This window comes from Cricetulus griseus, chromosome 3 (assembly GCF_003668045.3).
Source record: "Cricetulus griseus strain 17A/GY chromosome 3, alternate assembly CriGri-PICRH-1.0, whole genome shotgun sequence".
In the NCBI taxonomy this organism is placed as follows: domain Eukaryota; kingdom Metazoa; phylum Chordata; class Mammalia; order Rodentia; family Cricetidae; genus Cricetulus; species Cricetulus griseus.
Genome location: NC_048596.1, coordinates 92,671,451 through 92,690,300, shown reverse-complemented (window position 1 = coordinate 92,690,300; position 18,850 = coordinate 92,671,451).

The following is an 18,850-nucleotide window of genomic DNA, read 5'->3' as shown; positions in this document are numbered from 1 at the left end:
CTCTTGAGCTAATGAACTGTGTGAATTCAGCAGGAATGTAATGTCCCGCACATGAACTAGCACTGACAAGAGTTGAGGAGGTGGGAAAGATAGGTGTTTCTCTATAGTTCGTGTTTCTAAACCTCTCTAAAGGATACAAACTCTTCGTGGCCATTAGTAGCCAATGTTTCATATGAAAAGAAGAAAGTCACTTACACTTAAAGAGAACTGACAGACAGGTGGAGAATGGCTTCTTATTGGTATGGTTATACTGTCCTGCAATGGTGGGTGTTCTAGATATCTATATATCTTACTATATAAGAAAACATGACAAGATATAGTGGTGTGTGTGTGTGTGTGTGTGTGTGTGTGTGTGTGTGTGTGTGTGTGTGTGTTTAGATAGTCTTTCTATGTGGTTCAGGCTAGCCTCAAACTCACAGGTCTCATGCCTCAGCTTCGTGGGTGCTGGGAGTAGACACATCCACTATCAGCAGACTATAGCAGCTTAAATGGTCATGTGATAACTCTTCTGATTCTGTGGGTTTGGGTGATATCTCTCTCGAGCGTTCTCTTTCTCTCTCACTCCCTCCCTCTCTCTTTCTCTCTCTCTCTCTCTCTCTCTCTCTCTCTCTCTCTCTCTCTCTCTCTCTCTCTCTCTTCTGTCAGATGGCAGCTGGGCTGATGCCATCTGAAAGCTTGATTGGGCTGGATGCCATGTCTGGCTCCTCAGCTGGGATGACGGAAGATACCAGGAGAATGGACCTTTCTTTCCACGTGTTAAGCTCGGATTCCTCACAACTCAGAGCTCTCACATCAGTCAGACTTCTAGAGCAGCCAGAACTAATATTTTAGGAGGTCGTGGTTCTTCTCAATAACATCTGAAGTAACAGTCATTTCCACACCATGAGGTGGGTGAGGAACAAGTCATAGGACCAGCCCAAATTCAAGGGGGCAGTTCTACAACAGTGGAAAGTGTTATGACTCAATGGTGTCATCTTGAGAACAGTAGGGATAGGAGTGGGGATAGGGAAGTTACAGAGTCAAAGAACTCCCTAGGTAGCTGACACTGGAGGTAAAACCACCGAGAGCCTTGACTGTGGTAATCTAGTGCCCTGTTTCCAGGCTACGTCCTCAGCCTAGATGGCTGCCACTTTAAAAACACAATACTTAACATGCACTGGCAATGGGTAGCAAAGAATAGAGAAAGGGAAAGAGCTATCCATACAGAGTTCAATAGCATAAACTAAAGAAAAGCAGCTAGTTATGAGTGATAGAGCATAATAGATATGAGAAACATGGATGGCAACTATGATTACTATCAGTATTCTAACAATACAGAAATTAGAGTGGATACCTAATTTTTCTTTCATCTCTGCACCAAACCAAAGGGGCAAACAGGACCTCACCATGCTTGGGATTGTCCCTAGAGATAGAAGTGATGATAGAAGTTGTCTGTCCCTCTTTAGAAGACTTCACAAAGAATCATTGTGGCTAATTAAGAGGGATTTTACCAAATCTAGTTTGAACCTGAAAGTCTTTGTCAGCTGCCCCCCTGCAGGAGGCCTTTCTGTCATTTGTGTTGCCATGGTACTGTCTGCCTACATCTCTCCTGCAGTTGTCTTGTCCAACGGAATGGTTTAGTTCACTGCTTCTCTCTATTCCTTAGCCTGCTCCTAATCCATCTCCCTTGCTAGAACTTTCACAAGAAACTTTCATGAAGGAACTGAAATAAAACATGAGAAAAAAAGAAAACTGTCAAAGGGAAAAAAAATTAACCTGACAGTGAGAAAGTTGCCTTTCCAGGGAAAACCTGCAGCAGAAACTGAGGAAAAGCTGACAAAGGGGTGGCAGCCTGGTATTCTGGGAGATGCAGAAGGTGAGCCCTGGTCTCCACTCTTAGTCAAAGACACATTAAAGGTGAACAGCAGCAAAGCAGCTCTGGTCAACATCGTGGGCCAGCATGGTATTACTTGATAACAAATGAAAGGCCCCTTATTTAGTCTCCCACATGACTGGACAAGCCATTCCCAGGGTGGTGACAGGAGCTGCTTCCTTCCCCCACCCAAAAGGCCTACTTGTTGCTGCCAATATCTTCTAGACACAGAGCTGCAACATTCACCTGGCTGTAGGATCCTATGTCCCATTTCCCCCATTTGGATCCAGGGTCTCTGGTTCTGGGAAGGATTAAGAACTCAAGTTAAAGATGGGTGGTGGTGATGCATGCCTTTAATCCCAGCACTCGGGAGGCAGAAGCAAGCAGATCTGTATAATTCAAGGCCAGCCTGGTCTCCAAAGCAAATTCCAGGACAGCCAAATTTGTTAAACAGAGAAACCCTGTCTTGATAAACAGACAAACAAAAAACAAAAAAAGAGAGCCCCCAGGCATCCAGCCCTGTGTTACAGTCTTCTCAAGTAAACTTCAGTGCCATTAAGGTCCCCAGTTCTTCCTCACAGGCCAGGGTCAAACTTTCATATCAGAAAGCGACTTTTACAGCACCTCCTTCTGGTGGGAAAGGGAAGAACAGGTCAAAGAGATCTGGCCCACTCTGCCCTCCTGTGTCATGGTTAAAGCCACCAAAAAACACTTTATAAGTCTGCCAAGCTCACCCTAACAACTGGGTGAGCTTAGCAGACAATGCAGGAAAAATGTTTATCAATATGAAATATACTGGTGATACATCTTAAAATCTATGAATATATTTTCAGATAATAAACTTTGAAAATTCAGTCTGTTATCACCACCAAGTTCTGTTCTTTTTGCATCATTGCTAAGTTTATTGTAGTCCTTATCCCAGTGGTTATCCATTGCAGTCAAGCTACTTCCAAGCCAGCATTTGTCATGGGAATATTAATGGATTTTCCTATCAAGTAAACACTATTTTAAGACTTATTGTTACTTGTGCATATGTGTGTTTATGTCTGTTTATAAATATGTTTATATACATCATGTGTACAGGTGCCTGTGGAGACAAGAAAAAGACACAAGATCCTTTGGAGCTGGAGTTACAGACAACTGTGGGTCAATGTGGGTGCTGGGAACTGACTCAGATCATCTAAAACAGCAAATTCTCTTACCCGCTGAGCCATCTCTCCAGCCCATCAAACATCATCTTTAAGATCCTAACTCCCTTAAAATTTAGATAAAATGTCTTTTTCATGAGTACAGCATCGGAGGCTAAACTCAGGATTTGCCTAGATTTGAATTTGTCAAAAATTCATCAGTTTGCCAAACATACTTAAATGCAAAGAAAAACAACTTCTTCAAATACCTGAAGATACTCTTGAGGGTTTCAGAGATGAGCTTCTAAATTGTATGAATTGATAAATAAATCTTCCAGAAGGAAGCTGCAAAAAAGTAATGATTTTGAAAATACATACCTTTCTCTTAAAGGAATTTATGTTTAAAATAAAGCTTTCAGACAAGCCTTTCTTAAAAGCAAACTAGAAAGCACAACGAACATAAGAACTTAATAAAGAGGAGCATTACTGTGCACGTGTGTGTGTGTGTGTGTGTGTGTGTGTGTGTGTGTGTGTGTGTGTGAGAGAGAGAGAGAGAGAGAGAGAGAGAGAGAGAGAGAGAGAGCTACACATGTACATGACTGGGGGGGCTAGAGGTTGACATCAATATCTCCCTCAATTATTCTCTGTCCTATTTATTGAGGCAGAATCTCATCCTTACACCCAGAGTTTGCTGATTCAACTACTCTAGCAAGCCTTTCTTGCTCAGGGGATCCCTGCTTCTGCCTCCTGTGCAGTGGAACTGACTACAGGAGGCTCATGTGGGATCTGAACTGGCCTTCAAGCTCATCCATCAAATGCTTTAGCTGGTGAGCCATCTGCTCAGCCCCATACTGCATTTTTAAAAGAAATAAATGCACTACTCTGGCTATAGGTTGTGTTCACCACACAGGCTGGGTCTCTGCAAGTTCATCATCATTTTTAGCCAAGCAACAATCGCTGAAGAGTGGCCCAAATATTGTGGTCCATATCTTCCAATTTGGTATTCAAGAGGAAAAAAGTGAATACAAAATGTTCCATTGAAAAGGAGACTTGGGCAACCCTGTGCAACACCTGCTGAAGAAAAGGTGCTTTGGCCAGCTCTTCACAAGGAAGAAAAGGGGCTAGAGAAATGGTTCAGTCTATAAAGTGCTTATAAGCATGAGCACCTAAGTTCAAATCCCCAACATCCATGTAAAAAGTTGAGCACCACGGCACACACCTAAAATCCTAGCACTTGGGAGGTTAAAACAGGAGGAACTCTGGGATTTGTTTGGCAACAGTCTAGCTGAATCTAGCCAAACAGACAACACCCAATCTCAACAAAAGACCCCATCTCAAAAAGGAAGGTGGGACTGGCAAGATGGTTAAGCAGGTAAAATTTCGAGCTATGTAAGCCTATGACTGGAGTTAAACCCCCCAAAAGCCAAATTGCATATCTCATATCCCAGCATTCCAATGGGGAGATAGATGGGGGTGAAGACAGGAGAATCACCTGGAAACTTTTGAGAGAACTACTCTGGATTATGAACCACAGTGGCAGCATTGAGAGACCCTGCCTTGAAACAAAGGGGAAGAAGAGAACCAACTCCTAAAAGTTATCCTCTGATCTCTGCACATGTATGCACACACACACACACAGGGAGAGAGAGAGAGAGAGAGAGAGAGAGAGAGAGAGAGAGAGAGAGAGTATAAAAATACATCAATTTTACCATGTTCTCTGCAAAGTTTGCATATCATGTTATCTTAAATAACACTACTGATTTTGAAATAACTGTATTTGCTATCATGAAATTAACATGAAGATTTTTAAGTCTTCTGGTACTTTCTACACTGGAAATCCATGGTGAGAAGTCAGTGACATTCACTGTGATGCAGATGGTCCTGGAGCACTGACAAGAAGAGGCTACATGCCTAATGTGCTGTGATGGACCTCTGTGTCTTCACTATTAGTACCTGCTGCCCTTCACTGTGACCATCTAGATGGGTGAGACTACCCTTGCTATAACCATCTACTGAGCAGCTTAAACAAACCTGCTGGGGGTCCTGCACTGAGGTAACACCATCTTGGCTGCAATGACAAGGGCTTTGTTGTTTTCTAAAACTACTAAAAGGCTTTTTCCCACTCCCTACCCCAACCCTGGGGGCATGGGAGAAAAAAGCAAAGGAAAATTGTCACTAAATATGATACGAACAAGAACAACTCCTGTATGGTCTACGTGTGTGTGTGTGTGTGTGTGTGTGTGTGTGTGTGTGTGTGTGTGTTGCTCTCTCATACAGGTACACATGCAGAACAGTCAGGAACATTATCTAAAACCCAAATGCAGTGTCGCTATTTTTTCTATGTTTAAAGTTTGCTATCCTGAAGATTGTGTGCATATGTGTTTTGCTAGGGATCAAACCCAGGGCATCAAGCCAACTAGACAAATACTCTACCACTGAGCTCAAGCCTCAGTCCTTAAAGTTTACTATCTCAAAGTTTCAGGAAAAAATAAAAGTATAATTTCAAAATTACACAATGAGGCCAGGCCTTTAATTCCAACACTCAGGAGGCAGAGTCAAGAGAATCTCTAAGTTTGAGGTCAGCCTGTTCAATATAGTGAGTTCCAGGACATCGAGGGCTATGTAGAGAGACCATGTCTCAAAAATACACACACACACACACACACACACACACACACACACACACACCTATAAACTAAAAGGAAATTGAAGGTACATATCTGTGCCTAAAGAGTCCTATAAAGCCAGTAAATTTAGTCAGTTGTTCAAATGCTTATTATAGCTGATAGATCAAAAATTGGCACTTCCTGTATTGTCTCTTATGTCGATCTTTCCAGCTCATGTGAAAACAGCTGTCAGCTGTTGCCTTCATAAAAGACCATTCCTACATATGAAGCTTCTGTATGACTTGGGGGTGGGTTTCTCTTCTGGCTTGGAAGAAATGGGCAGTTCAGGACAACAGCATGGCCTTCAAGTTTTCTATTTTTGAGAGGAAGGAAGGCCCCATTAGAGCAAAGTGTTTATATAAATGAGAAAAATTTTTTGCCAGCCTTCATTTTATGACCTTTGTTGATTCTAGGGGACAAGGTAAAATTACCAGTTTGGGAGACACAGAGTTCAGGCTTGAAGCTATAATTACCCAGGGGTTAACGGGTAGGCAGGAAGATTGAACTCCTATCCAATACTTGAAACTATTACAGTGTATAAACTTGATGTTTGGGGTTCTAGCCATAAAATCCTTACCCAATTTCTGGTGGATGGACACAGTGATTGGCACTGACTAATTCCCAGAAAATGGAAAACAAAACAACAATAGCACTTCAAACCGGTTATCTCCAAGCAAAATGTGAGCTGTAGACAACCCTGCTCTGTGGTACAGTGGGAACTATAGATAGCCCTGCTGTGTGGAGAGCCATGAGCTGTGGAGAGCTACAAACTGTAGACATCTGCACTGAAGGGAGCTAAAGACTACTCAGTCACTGGCTAGCCCCTTCCTATATGTTCCTATTTGTTCTGTTGCTGGGGTTTCTTGTCCTGCCAGGTCCCCCAGCTGCCTTTCAGCCCCAAATAAACACACAGACACTATATTAATTATAAAATTATTGGCTGATGACTGGGGATTCTTATTGGCTAGCTCTGTCTTAATTATTAACCCATTTCTATAATCTATATATTCCCACGTGGTCTTGACGTATCAGAGAATGCCCAGACCTGTTACTCCTTTGGCGACTACACGGTGTCTCCTGTGGCACCTCTCTCCCAGCCTTCTCCTCATCTCCTAGCCCCACCTATCTTCCTGCCTCTACTGGTTATTGGCCAAACAGTGTTTTTATTCATCAACCAATAGGAGAAACATCCCCATCAATGTTCCTTACCATCATGAGTCCCACTCAGGTCCTTGTTAATCCCAGGGCTACCAGGTCACAAAGATCAAGCTAACAAACACACAGTACCCATGGTAGTGCTTGACCCCTGCTCTTCTGAGCTTAAAAGGCACTCTAGCTATCCCCAGAGGGCTGGACAACAGAAGCATGGCCATGGGAACCCCTTGTCTAGAACTTTTTTCTTGATCCAATTCTTCACTATTATTTCATCATAGTGCTTAGCTTCTTTGTGTACATGCCACTGTACACATGTGCACACATGCAAGCATGGATGGAGTCCAGGGCTCAGAACAACCAAGGGGAACATAGAAATTGTGGCCCTGTCAAGGCTAGGAGCTCTGGCTCCTTTGCAGCAAGGAGCTCTCTAGGTCTTACAGAAATTGCTTAATGGGAATTGTATAAATGAGTCAGGGGCCTATGAATGCACCTGCCTACTTAGTGCAGGTAGGCAGTCTTCTCAGGAAACTTCCATCTCCCTAAATACCACCTACAGCCACAACAGCCTCCCCTTCTCATTTCAGACAAGATTCTACATAACACCTTCTTAATCATGTTGCAGGCAGAAAATGTATCCCTGAGGTGATCTCACCTCTTCAAGGCCATGATGTGTGATTTTTAAGGGATGTCGGAGACTCCAGCATCAATGTGTTAGTTTATCAGAGCTGTCATTTCATCTGAAAGGCTGCCACTCATGGGTAGTGTTTGCAAGGAACACAGAACAAGGACCAAGACACACCTTATATGCTATGGATAGAAAACAGAGCTATGGATGCAAGCTGGGGCCTAGAATTCTCTTGCCTCTGATTCCTAAGCCTTCTCTGGGAAAAATCTCTTTCTTCTCCCCTGAGAAATGGTTGGCACAGTGTGCCCTGTGCTTTTCTACCTTTAAAGTTCCTATCTCTGCATCTGGGACTTCTTGTGTGCAACACTAGGGAAGGTATGAAATTAGGGCAGAGCTGTGTAGCTTTAGACATACATGGTCTAGAAACCCCAGTTCAGTCTATCTCTGTGAGGGGGTGGCAGGGGTCTGATTGTCAAAGGACATCAACAGCCTCTCTACTGTGTTCCTTGTTCTTTTTTTCCATCCCCTTTTCAAAGTCTTTTCAGTTTTTTAACAAGTTATCTGAAAGGAATTTGATTTTGAGTGTCCAGAAAGCCTCTATAATAACCACTAAAGACAACTGCAGTCCATAAACCTGAGATTTATACACTCTATCTTGAATTACAAACCCAAACAGGTTCTCCCTATAACCACCCTGCAGAGAGCTCATCATAGTCCAGCAAGTACACCAAAAGGAAGGAAAGGGGGAGGAAGCTGAGCCACAGAGAGAGCTCTCAGGAGGGGCCACCTCTAGATAGAGATGAAATAAGAATGATTATGTCTCCGTGGATGGCATAGCAATGGGTAAGGAGATGGGAGGGCACTGAGCATTCTTTCCTGGCCTACTTGTTTAAGCACCAGCCTGTGATCCCTCACCTAAGGCATTGATAGAAGTCTTCATCCCAGGAAGCTTGTGGATTTGTTCACAGCTCACCATCTATGTTTCTGATAACACCAGGGCAGAGGTGCCTAGCAATGTCAAAGCACAAACCCTCCTTCCTCAAACTGCACAGCTCCCACAAGGCCGCAGTATCTATCCCTGTGTACATTGGGTTGAGATATGCATTCCAAGGGCCTGATGTTCTGTCAACCACAAAACCCATCATCCTCCTACCTTAACCAATGTTTTAAGAACAAAAACTCAAAGCTCAGTTCAATCCAGATCAGTAAGATTGGAGGAGAAGAGAGGTTTATAAGAAGAATGGGAAGACAGAACAAGGGATGTTTCCAACAGAATGGAATTGAGCATCTACCTGTCTGGATAGAGTCTACAGGTCTTCTTTGGGGTCTCCTCACTGCCAAAGCTTATGAACATAGAGGACACAAGCAGTAGCCATCATGGCCAGGGATATGTTTTCTATATGGAATGCATTCTCATTCAGTCTAAAATTCAGATGACTACCTTAAAAGTAGTGGTGAAAGGCTCCAAATAGTTGACACGAAATTTGACTCAGTGTTTAGGTAGGAAACACTAACACTACCCAGAGATACACAATAAGAGCAACAGGAAAGCTTTACATTCTGGGGAATCCCATGAGCTAAGAACCCCAGAGACCTCAATTGGGAACCTGCACAGCAGAGATGAAGGGTAAGTAGTACTACCTAGTAGACACAGCTGTGTAAGAGCCATTTCCTCCTTGAGTCTTACAAAGAAGCCCTGTTCAGGTAATGATGATCAAGACACACAACATGCTTTTGAAAGTTACTAACCCACATCCTACCCTCAAGTGTTTCTCACTTCCCTGCAGTCCCCACCCTATTCTATTCTCAAGCTACACAAGCTATATGGCAATCTGAAAGATTTCGGGAGTGCTTGGCAGAGCAATGGTTATCAGGTGCTAAAGAACAGACTCAGCATGCATCTGAAGCTCAGCACGTGGTGTGCTCAGCATTTGATGAATGCCAGGTAGGACAGGACTCAGCCTCCAGAGAGTATAAGCTAATGGGAAACTGCACAGGTGATTTTCAAAAGCCAACACAGAATGATCATGATGAGGTGTGACAGTTCTAGGAACTCTGGGGTACACGGTCTTAATTTCAAAGAACAAAGGGAGGCTATTCTACCACATGAATGCTGGGTAAGCAGTTGCCTCACCCTTGGGACTTGGGGGAAGCTGGACTTGGCTCTTTGCTTGAAAGAGAAGAAATAGCACCACTGCTGGGCATTGGAAAGTACTGGGGCAGAAAGCATTTCCAGTAAAACATGAGTCAATGCTGGAGTTATATATCCAGATTTGAGAGGCTGCTCTAAACAGATTCAGCCAGAGGAAACTAGGGTTAAAAGAGATAGCCGAAGGTCCACTGAGATGGCTCAGAATGTGAAGGCATTTACCAAGTAAGCCTGACAGCCTGAGTTTTCTGTACAAGCCTGACAGCTTGTGTTGAATTCCTGGAACCCACATACATGCAAGCAGAGAGGCTTACACAAAAGTGACTTCTGAAATAAAACTAACTCTACAAATTGCCCTCTGATCTCCATATGCACACCATGACAAACACACACGCACACACGAAGGCACACATGCACACATAAATTTTTTATAGAGATCCATGTCAAGAGCAGCTTGGAGATTCCTCACTCATCTCTATTCACAAGTTACTGATAAATGGAGGTTGATATCATGAACTAAAATGTTTATGTTCCCTTGAATTCTTATGTTGTATCCTCAGCCCCCAATGTGATGGCGCTTTGGCATTTTGAGGGTTAATTAGGTAGGGCTACCATGAGTAAATTAACATCTTTATAAAAATAGGTCGAGAGCCTACTGTGGTGAACACACCTTTAATCATAGCCCTCAGGAGGCAGAGTCTGTCTGATCTCTGTGAGTTCAAGACCAGTCTGGTCTACATAATAGACCTTGCCCTAAAAATGTCTATAAAATTGGAAGAGCAGACAGAGCATGCTGCGCACATGAGGATGCATCAAGAGGCAGCTGTACATGAACCATAACGTGAGCCCTTACCAGTCACGGAATCCAGCAGCCCCTTAGCCTCTGCTTCCCAGCTTCAAAAACCATGAGAAATAAATGCTTATTGTTTAAGAGTCTACAGTATTTGCTACAGCAAAGCAAAGACAGTTGGTGACTCACAGCAAAAGGACTTTGCAGACAGATCTGATAAAGGTATACGTGGCAAAACACGAGAGTAGCGAATTACGAATGTTGTTGGACTTTGGTGTGTTAGTGGAGATGCCGGCAATCACAACACCGGGGAAGTAGCAGCAGGGGTTTGAAGTTGCATGGTCTAGGGACTGAACTCAGGTCTTCATGCTTGCATGTCAAACACTTCACTAACCAAGCCACCTCCCTAGCCTTATGAAAGGCATTAAAGGGACAAGAGGAATGGACTCTGTGATGTCTTGAGGTCTACTGAGAGCATGATAAATATGGTTGATAACAATATGCTATATTTTAAAAGTTGTGAGATAGTATACTTTAAGTGTTCTCAAAACAAAAATGATGAATATGCGTGATATAACATGTTAATTGGTTTAATTTAGTCATGCCATTGTGAACATACTATATCATGTATCATAATTGTGTATGACTTTATTTATGAGCTAAATAAATGAATGGGAAAATAAATAAATAAGTAAATAAAGTCATTAAAGAATTAATTTAGTATTCCAAGCCAACAATGCTTCCTTTGACATCAGCCATACTGACCAAAGAAGGCTGGACTGTGAACATTGATTCTTTCTGAAAAGGTCTCTCTGCACAGCTATCACAAAGGCCATCAGCTCAAGTTGGTCTTTTCCTGTCTCTCCAGGGTGGCAGAGAGGAGGAAGGGAGGATGTTTTCCCCTTGAAGTGTGATAGGACCTAAAATATGCTCAATATTTGGGAAAGGAATTCTGTATGTCTTCAGAGACAACAAAGAAACCTTAACACTGCAAAGTCCTTTCCAACCTTCTCTGTCAAAATTTCATGCTTTCCTTGGAGACAAGTGTGTGCTGTAGCCTAGTAGAGTGTGAAAAAAAATTCTGGCACTGAATTCAGAGTAGAATGTGATTTCAGGAGAGAGCAGAGGTGAGCATCTACCTGTGTGGGGCCGGTGGGTCCAATGGCTCTTTGGCATCCTTTCTGGGGGGTGGGGGAACTCATGACAATCAGCCCAAATCCTACTGTAAACCTTGTTATAGGGACCAGTCACCAAATCAAATTGTGGTCTAGGAAAAGGAAGAAATAGATCAGTTGCATAAGAAAAGGAATACACAGTCCCTAATAATTGCTGAAGCATCATTTAACTTAATCCCAAACAGGGCTAGTTCACATGCTAGGAGAAAACGAGCCTAGCATTAGATCATTTCATTAAAAGAACTTTATGGAGACAAGGTGGGCAGAAGGTCAGAGAACATATAAAAAGCAGATCCAGAAACTAAAATTCCCTGGCAGTCCGACCTGGTAAGCACCCTTGCAAATTGTTCTACATACCTTCACAATCTCTAAAAGAGTACAGAAGCAAATATTCTGAGATTTTATGTCAGCAAGAAACAACAAGTAGTGAGGCTGGAGAGATGGATCAGCAGTTAAGAGCACAGACTGCTCCTCTGGAGGACCGGGTTTCAATTCCCAAAACCCACATGGCAGCTCTCAACCATCTATAACTTCAGTCTCAGGGGATCCACTGCCCTCTTCTGGCCTTTTTGGGCACTGCACACATGTGGTCCACAGACAGACAAGCTATCAAACACCAACATAATAAGATAAAATAAAAAAATGGGGGGGAAAAAAAAGATAAATGGGCCAATGAGATGACTCACCATTTCAATCAATCAATAAGCAAGTCTGACGATCTGAGTCAACCCCCAGATCCCATGTAAAGGAAATGGGAGAGACTGACTCCAAAGTTGTTTTCTCATCTCCACAATGGGCTATGGTGAGCGCCTCAGTAATAATATCGATAACAATATACTTGATTTTTAAAATGAAATCAATAATGTATTATAGAAAGTAAATAAGTTTGAAATATGCTTGGGAGGAATTTTATTAAAATACAGAAGCCTAAAAATGTTTTGGTATTTTCCAGTGGAGGGGGAAAATGCCTCCTGTCTTCTGAAAACTTATTTATTTGTGGAGCCAATCTCATTCCCCAGCAGCTGTAGAAACGAGTGCAGGTTACCACACCTACTGTGAGTTCATATGTAATAACGATATCATTCCAGGAGACAATGTTGACAGAACCCCTCTGCATCCTCCGGCTCTCACATTCTGTCTCCTCTCTACAAAGTTCCTTTAGAGGGCCCAGCAGTCACTTGTTCTCCTCCAGGGCCCAGCAGTCACTTGTTCTCAGCTCTTTGACCAGTTGCAAGCTCTTTGATGATGACTCATCATCCACTACACAAACTTCTCAAAGATGAGAGCAGCACTAGACTTGAGTATAAACATAAATATCTACAAGGCAGTTTGACCCTGTGTCCATTTAGCCAAACAACAGTAGTAGATTTCCCCTTGCTCATTATCTTTGGAATTATGGACTTTTGACAGGGTTTACAGTGCCAGACATGAATTCCTTCCTGTGAAGCAGGCCTCAAATATAAACAAAAACAGTTGGTTACCCACAGTAACCATAATGCCACTATTGCTCCGGTGGGCACATCTTGCCTGTCAGGTCAGGACTGTAGTTTACAGAGTTCACAGCTGGGTAAGGTGGTTGTTGATTTGCATTCTCCCAGCAGCCTGTATAGCATCTTCCTATACTCTGAACCTATCCATCCAGAAAGAGGCTTCCATATCAGTTCCAGTTTGATTTTCTATATTCTGCCACCAAAGTATATAGTATCTTCACCAACAGTCTTTCCATCTACTTCTGGTTGGCAACCAAGAACAATGGCAATGTGATGTGTTGTTTGGGGGGCGGGGGGCTTTGAGGACTTCCTGACTCATGGGTTGGTATACCACATCTGGCACTGAGATTTTCATTTAATAATATGTGGCTTCTGGGAGCAGCATCTTCCTCTCATAAAAGATACCTTTATTCAAACTTTTTAATTATATTTTTAACTACCTTACCAAAAATATTAGGTTTCCACAGGCTTTTTTTTTTTCATACATCCTTGGTTTTGGTTAACCTCTCCCATACCTGCTGTTGTCCCAGCCCTCACCTCCATCCCACAAAAAACCTTCCACTTACAGTTAAAAGTCATCACTATAATGAAACCATTATGTTTCATGAGAGCAGAAATCCTAATATGGAGAGTAAAAGCTGAAACTGCTGACACACAACAGTGTCAAGTCTAAGCAGAGATTCTCAGGCAGCACTGGTAGAATCTCAAGGCATGACAGCTCACACAAGTCTGAGTATTCCAAACTTTTTACCATTGACACTTTTCACCACTCACATATCCAGCAATGTGAGCCTTACTGAGTAGCATTACCCAAGGTTTAAGAAATCGTGACTTACACGAAGAGTCAGTTCCAGAAGCAAATCTGAGCCCAGACCATGAAGAAAGGGGTTAGTCCAAGCAAGGGTGTGGTGTTCAAACAAGGCTCCAAGACTGAGTGGAAGACATGTGACAAGGACAAGGCAGCACTACAGAGACTGGATCTGGAAAGAGTGCCCAGTTCTAAGAGAGAAGCTTGCTGGCCAAAGCTGAGTTACATGGGACTGCATATATGGGTCCCCTCATATTTCATTCATATTCCCTCTCCTTTTATGAACCATTACTTACTCCTATAAATATGAGCTAAGATATAGTTTACTTGCAAGGGTTTCAATGAGTCTTAGGAATGTTGACTTTATTGGGAAAGAATTGGCAGACAACTGAGGCTCCTGAGCAGGAAAATTATATAGTAAGTTGGCACATTCACTCATCACCATGGCTACAGTATAAACAATAGATTGAAGGAGTAAGAATGGAGATTGACCATCAGCTAGACTCCTTCATCACCATGCCCCTCATTCACTCCATCGGTAACTAAGTTCTTATATTTTTGGTTGTGAGCCTAACCTTTAATGGCTGAGCCATCTCTCCAGCCCAATAACTAAGTTCTGTCAGTTCTACATCCTATAGATGAAAGACATTCATTTAGAACTTTCTACACTGACACTATTCTAGCTCTCATATATTTTCCCACAAATCTCTGTAACAACATTATAAACCATCTTGTACCTTAAACTTAGTCTTGCATCTCTCCAACTAATCATTACCTGGCCTCCAAACAGGGGTCTCCATACAATAGATCTATTTAGCTTACTTACTTCAAATTCTGTGGTTCTCTTATTGTACTTGTGGTAACTCTTGCAATATCCATCCTGTCCTACACACTTTACAATGTCTGGGTTCTCCTTATGATGCTAAAGGAGTCACCAATACACTGACTGAATTTACTATTAAAGACAAGGATGCTCATCTCTTGCAATTCTTAACCACTCCCATGTCCCAACTGAGGCATTCTGTGGGAATTGTCCTGAAGCAAAGAAAGCTACCTCATCAAGGAACTGACTAGGGTTAGTGTCAGGCAGGGACTTCTTGCCTCAGTTTAGGGCATACCTAATGGGCTCTTGTGATGGTTAATCTACATTGTCAACTTGGTTAAGTTCAGAATCACCATGGAAACACACCTGTGGGTGTGTCCAGGAGGATGCTTTCAGAAAGGTTTGAGTGAAGAAGAAAGAGTCACTCTGAGTAGGCTGGGTTTCTGGACTGTGTAAAGGAGAAAGCAACTGAGCCCCAGCACCTGACTCTCTGTGTCCTGACTGCTGATGCAATGTGACCAACTGCCTCATGCTCCCACCATCCTCGCTTCCCTCTAGGTCAAATGGTGAATCAAAATAGAACCTTCTTTCCTTAAGATGCCTTGTCAAGCATTATTCTCACAGCAGTGAGACACATAACTAAAATAGAACATCCAGACTCCAACTTCCTTGTGGAATCAGTTGAGACTTTGTGTTACATTGGTATTACAATTCAACTACTCTCTCTTCCTGGTCTTCTTCCATTCCTCCCTCACGGAATTGTTCCAAGAAGCACACCCTCAGAGACATCATGAATATGAATTGCCTCGGAGTCTATTTCCTGGGAGTTCTAAAATACAGCATTCTCTTATCCCCCATAGAAATGCCATCATGTATCCTTTGCATTAGTTCCCCAAGTCCACTAAACTCCTCTCTAGGTTATTATCCTTTGCAGGAAATGCTGCTTCTACCTTAGGGACGGTTTGTTTTTTTTTTGTTTTTTTTTTTTTTTTTTGCTTCTCCCCATTATCCATCTTGTGGAGTTCATTTCTATGCACCCTTTGGGTCTCAGTTAAGATTTGCTTCCTTTGAGAAGTCATCCCAGATTCACTGAGCCCTCCTTGGTACTGTCAAGGCAATTAGTGCTGTCTTTATAACTATGCAATTATAACAATCATGGTACACTATATTTAAGAACCCATATGATTGACTCACCTATTAGGACAAGGATTTTGTCTACCATGTCTGTCACTATATCCCTATAGAGTACAGCCAAATACTCAAATACCTGGAGCACAAATAGGTAGCAAAAAATCTTGCTAAACAAATAAAAAAAGTAGGAAATATCATTAAATGAGGAATTAGCAGTATAAAAAAGAAAAGGATATGTTTAATTTTTGGTATTGAGTAATAGATATAATCCAGGATAACACCTCCATTTCTACATTTGTTAGAGATAAATAGTTAAAAAAATAGTTCTGAAGGAAGTTTGATGAAAAAGAGAAAATAAAACAGGACACATCTGTGGTATTTAGCCCCTATCCAAGCACAAATGTCCACTGGGAAGTTTGGAGTTGAGGCTCAACAATATCTCACCCAGGTCATCCCCCTTGTCAATTCACTCTGGCCAGTAACACCATTATTAGACTCTTAATTTTTTTTATAAGTCAGTGCTTATATTAGTTGCTGTGGGTTTTCAAACCAAAATACCATAGACCAGGTGACTTAGATAATAGATAATTAGTTTCTCTCTTTTCCAGAGTCTGGAAGGTCAAGATCAAAGTGTCCATACATTTGGCTCTCTCGGGCCATACTCCTTGACTTACAGTTGCCATACTCTCACTGTTCCCCCACACAGTCTTTTACCTATATCTGTACCTATGTCTAATTCTGCTCTTTCTGTAGTGACATCAATTAAACAGGTTTAGGATCCATCACAGCAACTCTCACTTAACCACCTCTGTCTCCAAATAGAACAATTCTGTCTCCAGTTACATTCTGAGATCACACTGACTGGGATGCAAACAGAAATCTAGGGATGCAGTTCAGCTCATAAAAATGGCTCCTCTTCCCACATCCACTGCCCAGAGGCTGTCTACCCATTCCTCTCTACCAGAGCACCCATGTCCAGAAGAACCTTCCCTCAAATTCCCGGAATTCAGAATTCCATGTGTTCTAGAACAGATGACGAGGGGGCTATTTTGTCTGGGTGGCAATCAGATGGTAGGAAGACCTGAAGGAGGATGAACAAGAACTTGTAGTTACAATGGGAGAAATATGCTCAGTTGTACCACTCCCCCAATTCAAACATAGAAACCAGCACATTGTTAAATTTTGTTGTGATGTTTGGAAACAATCACAAGTGGCTCTTGTGGAGGATGAATGTGGGCAGTGGTAGACGTTGAAGTAAAAAAGGTTGGCTAAGGTCATATTGTAAAGAGCTTTTTTCATTTTGCCATAAATCAGTCAATGCTTTATCTAGAGATGAACACAGGGAATTAGAGGCCACTGCAATCACTCATGCAGGAAACAAGGCAATTACTTGTAAGAGGTTGCAAGATTTGAGCAGACATTAAGGCAATAGCTATTAGGTGGGGGTGGGTAGCTGGAGTGGGGAATAGCCGGTAAAGAGATAAGGCTGGGGAAAAGAGAAAGGAATCAGAAAGGAGAGAAAAGGAAGCAGAAAACTTCCCCACTCAACACCTAAGTCACTCAACATCTAAATCAGGAATGCCTGTTTCCTGGTGGGTTCTGCTGAGCTGGGTTCTGCCTCCTTGATCAGGCAGATTCTCCAGCTCACAGACATTCTCAGAGTTGTTCAGCATCTCTCAGCAAAGTGGAAGATGCTGAGAGCAAGAAGGCTCTGCAAGTCAAGTGAGTGGTTAGTCAACATGAAGAAAGTGTAACAAAAGGAGCCACCAACAATGAAGGTGGCTAACTGGTCAGTCACTTAGGGAAGACCCTTAGATCAGAGCTGGGCTTACACATCCAGGATTATTCACCCTGAGAAAACAGCAGTGGGTCTCCAAGAGCTCGAGTGTGCCAAGACAGGGGCCAGGCTCTTTAGAATCCGCCTCCCCCTCCCCCCACTTCCCCACTGCCAAAAACAACAACAAAAGAGTAGCAGTAAGCAAGAGACAGACTGAAGACTTTGCTGTGTGTTTCCTTGTTTTTAAAAAATAAATAATGTAAGCATGTTAGAGAAATGCTTGGGGAAGGCTATGCACAGCCACACCACCAGTGTTAACTGCAATTCACTCAAGGTCTTCTTCACTGATCTGTTTGCATCTTAGCTCACAATTCCATGTGAGGGCTTGAGGCATTTGTGAAAGTAAACCAGAGCAGTATGGGGCATTTTGTTTAAAAATGTCTAGTACAAGAAGCTGTGGAGCCAGACAGTGGTGGTGAATGCCTTTAATCCCAGACTCGAGGCTGGCCTGGTCTACAGAGGGAGTTCTAGGACAGCCAGGGATACATAGAGAAACCCTGTCTCAAAAAACAAAACAAACAGAAGGAGGAGGAGGAGAAGAAGCAGCAGCAGCTTTGGAGAGAGCATTCCCACTTTGAAAAGGATACTGAATCAGGCGGACTTCTTTTTTGTGTGTGTGCTGGAGATGGAACCCAGGGCTGTGGGCTTGCCAGGCAAGTACTTACTGCTGAACTGTTTCCTCGGCCCTTCAGACCTTTTAAAAATAATGCTTCACCTTCAATATGCATTGTCCATGCAGCTCTGGGTCTAGGGCTGCCCACTGGAACATGGTAGACCACAAACCCTTAAAATCTGACTCTCTTTCCCTCAGAAGCTATCAGCGATCCACAGCTCCTGAGGGGTGGAAGCTCATGAACCCCTTCCTACTCCATGCTGGCAGTTGTCTGGCTTGATCTTTTGTAGGAAACCCACCCACACTTCCTGTGAATTAATGGGTGCAGAGGTCCTGCCATAACCAAAAGATACTGTTTTGCTCTTGTCCTCTCCAGCCTCTGGCATTTACACTCCTTCTGTCCCCTTTTCCTGATAGTACTTGAGCCTTGAGGAAGGGCTATGATGTAATGTCCCATTTGTAGCTGAGTATGCCATAGTCACTCATTTTCAGTAGTTTGATCAGTTGTCAGTTTGTGTATCAACCAACATCCACTGAACAATAACAACAAAAATTCTCTGATGCTTAGAGTTACAATTATTTAAGGGTAGAAAGACACAGATTGGAGGG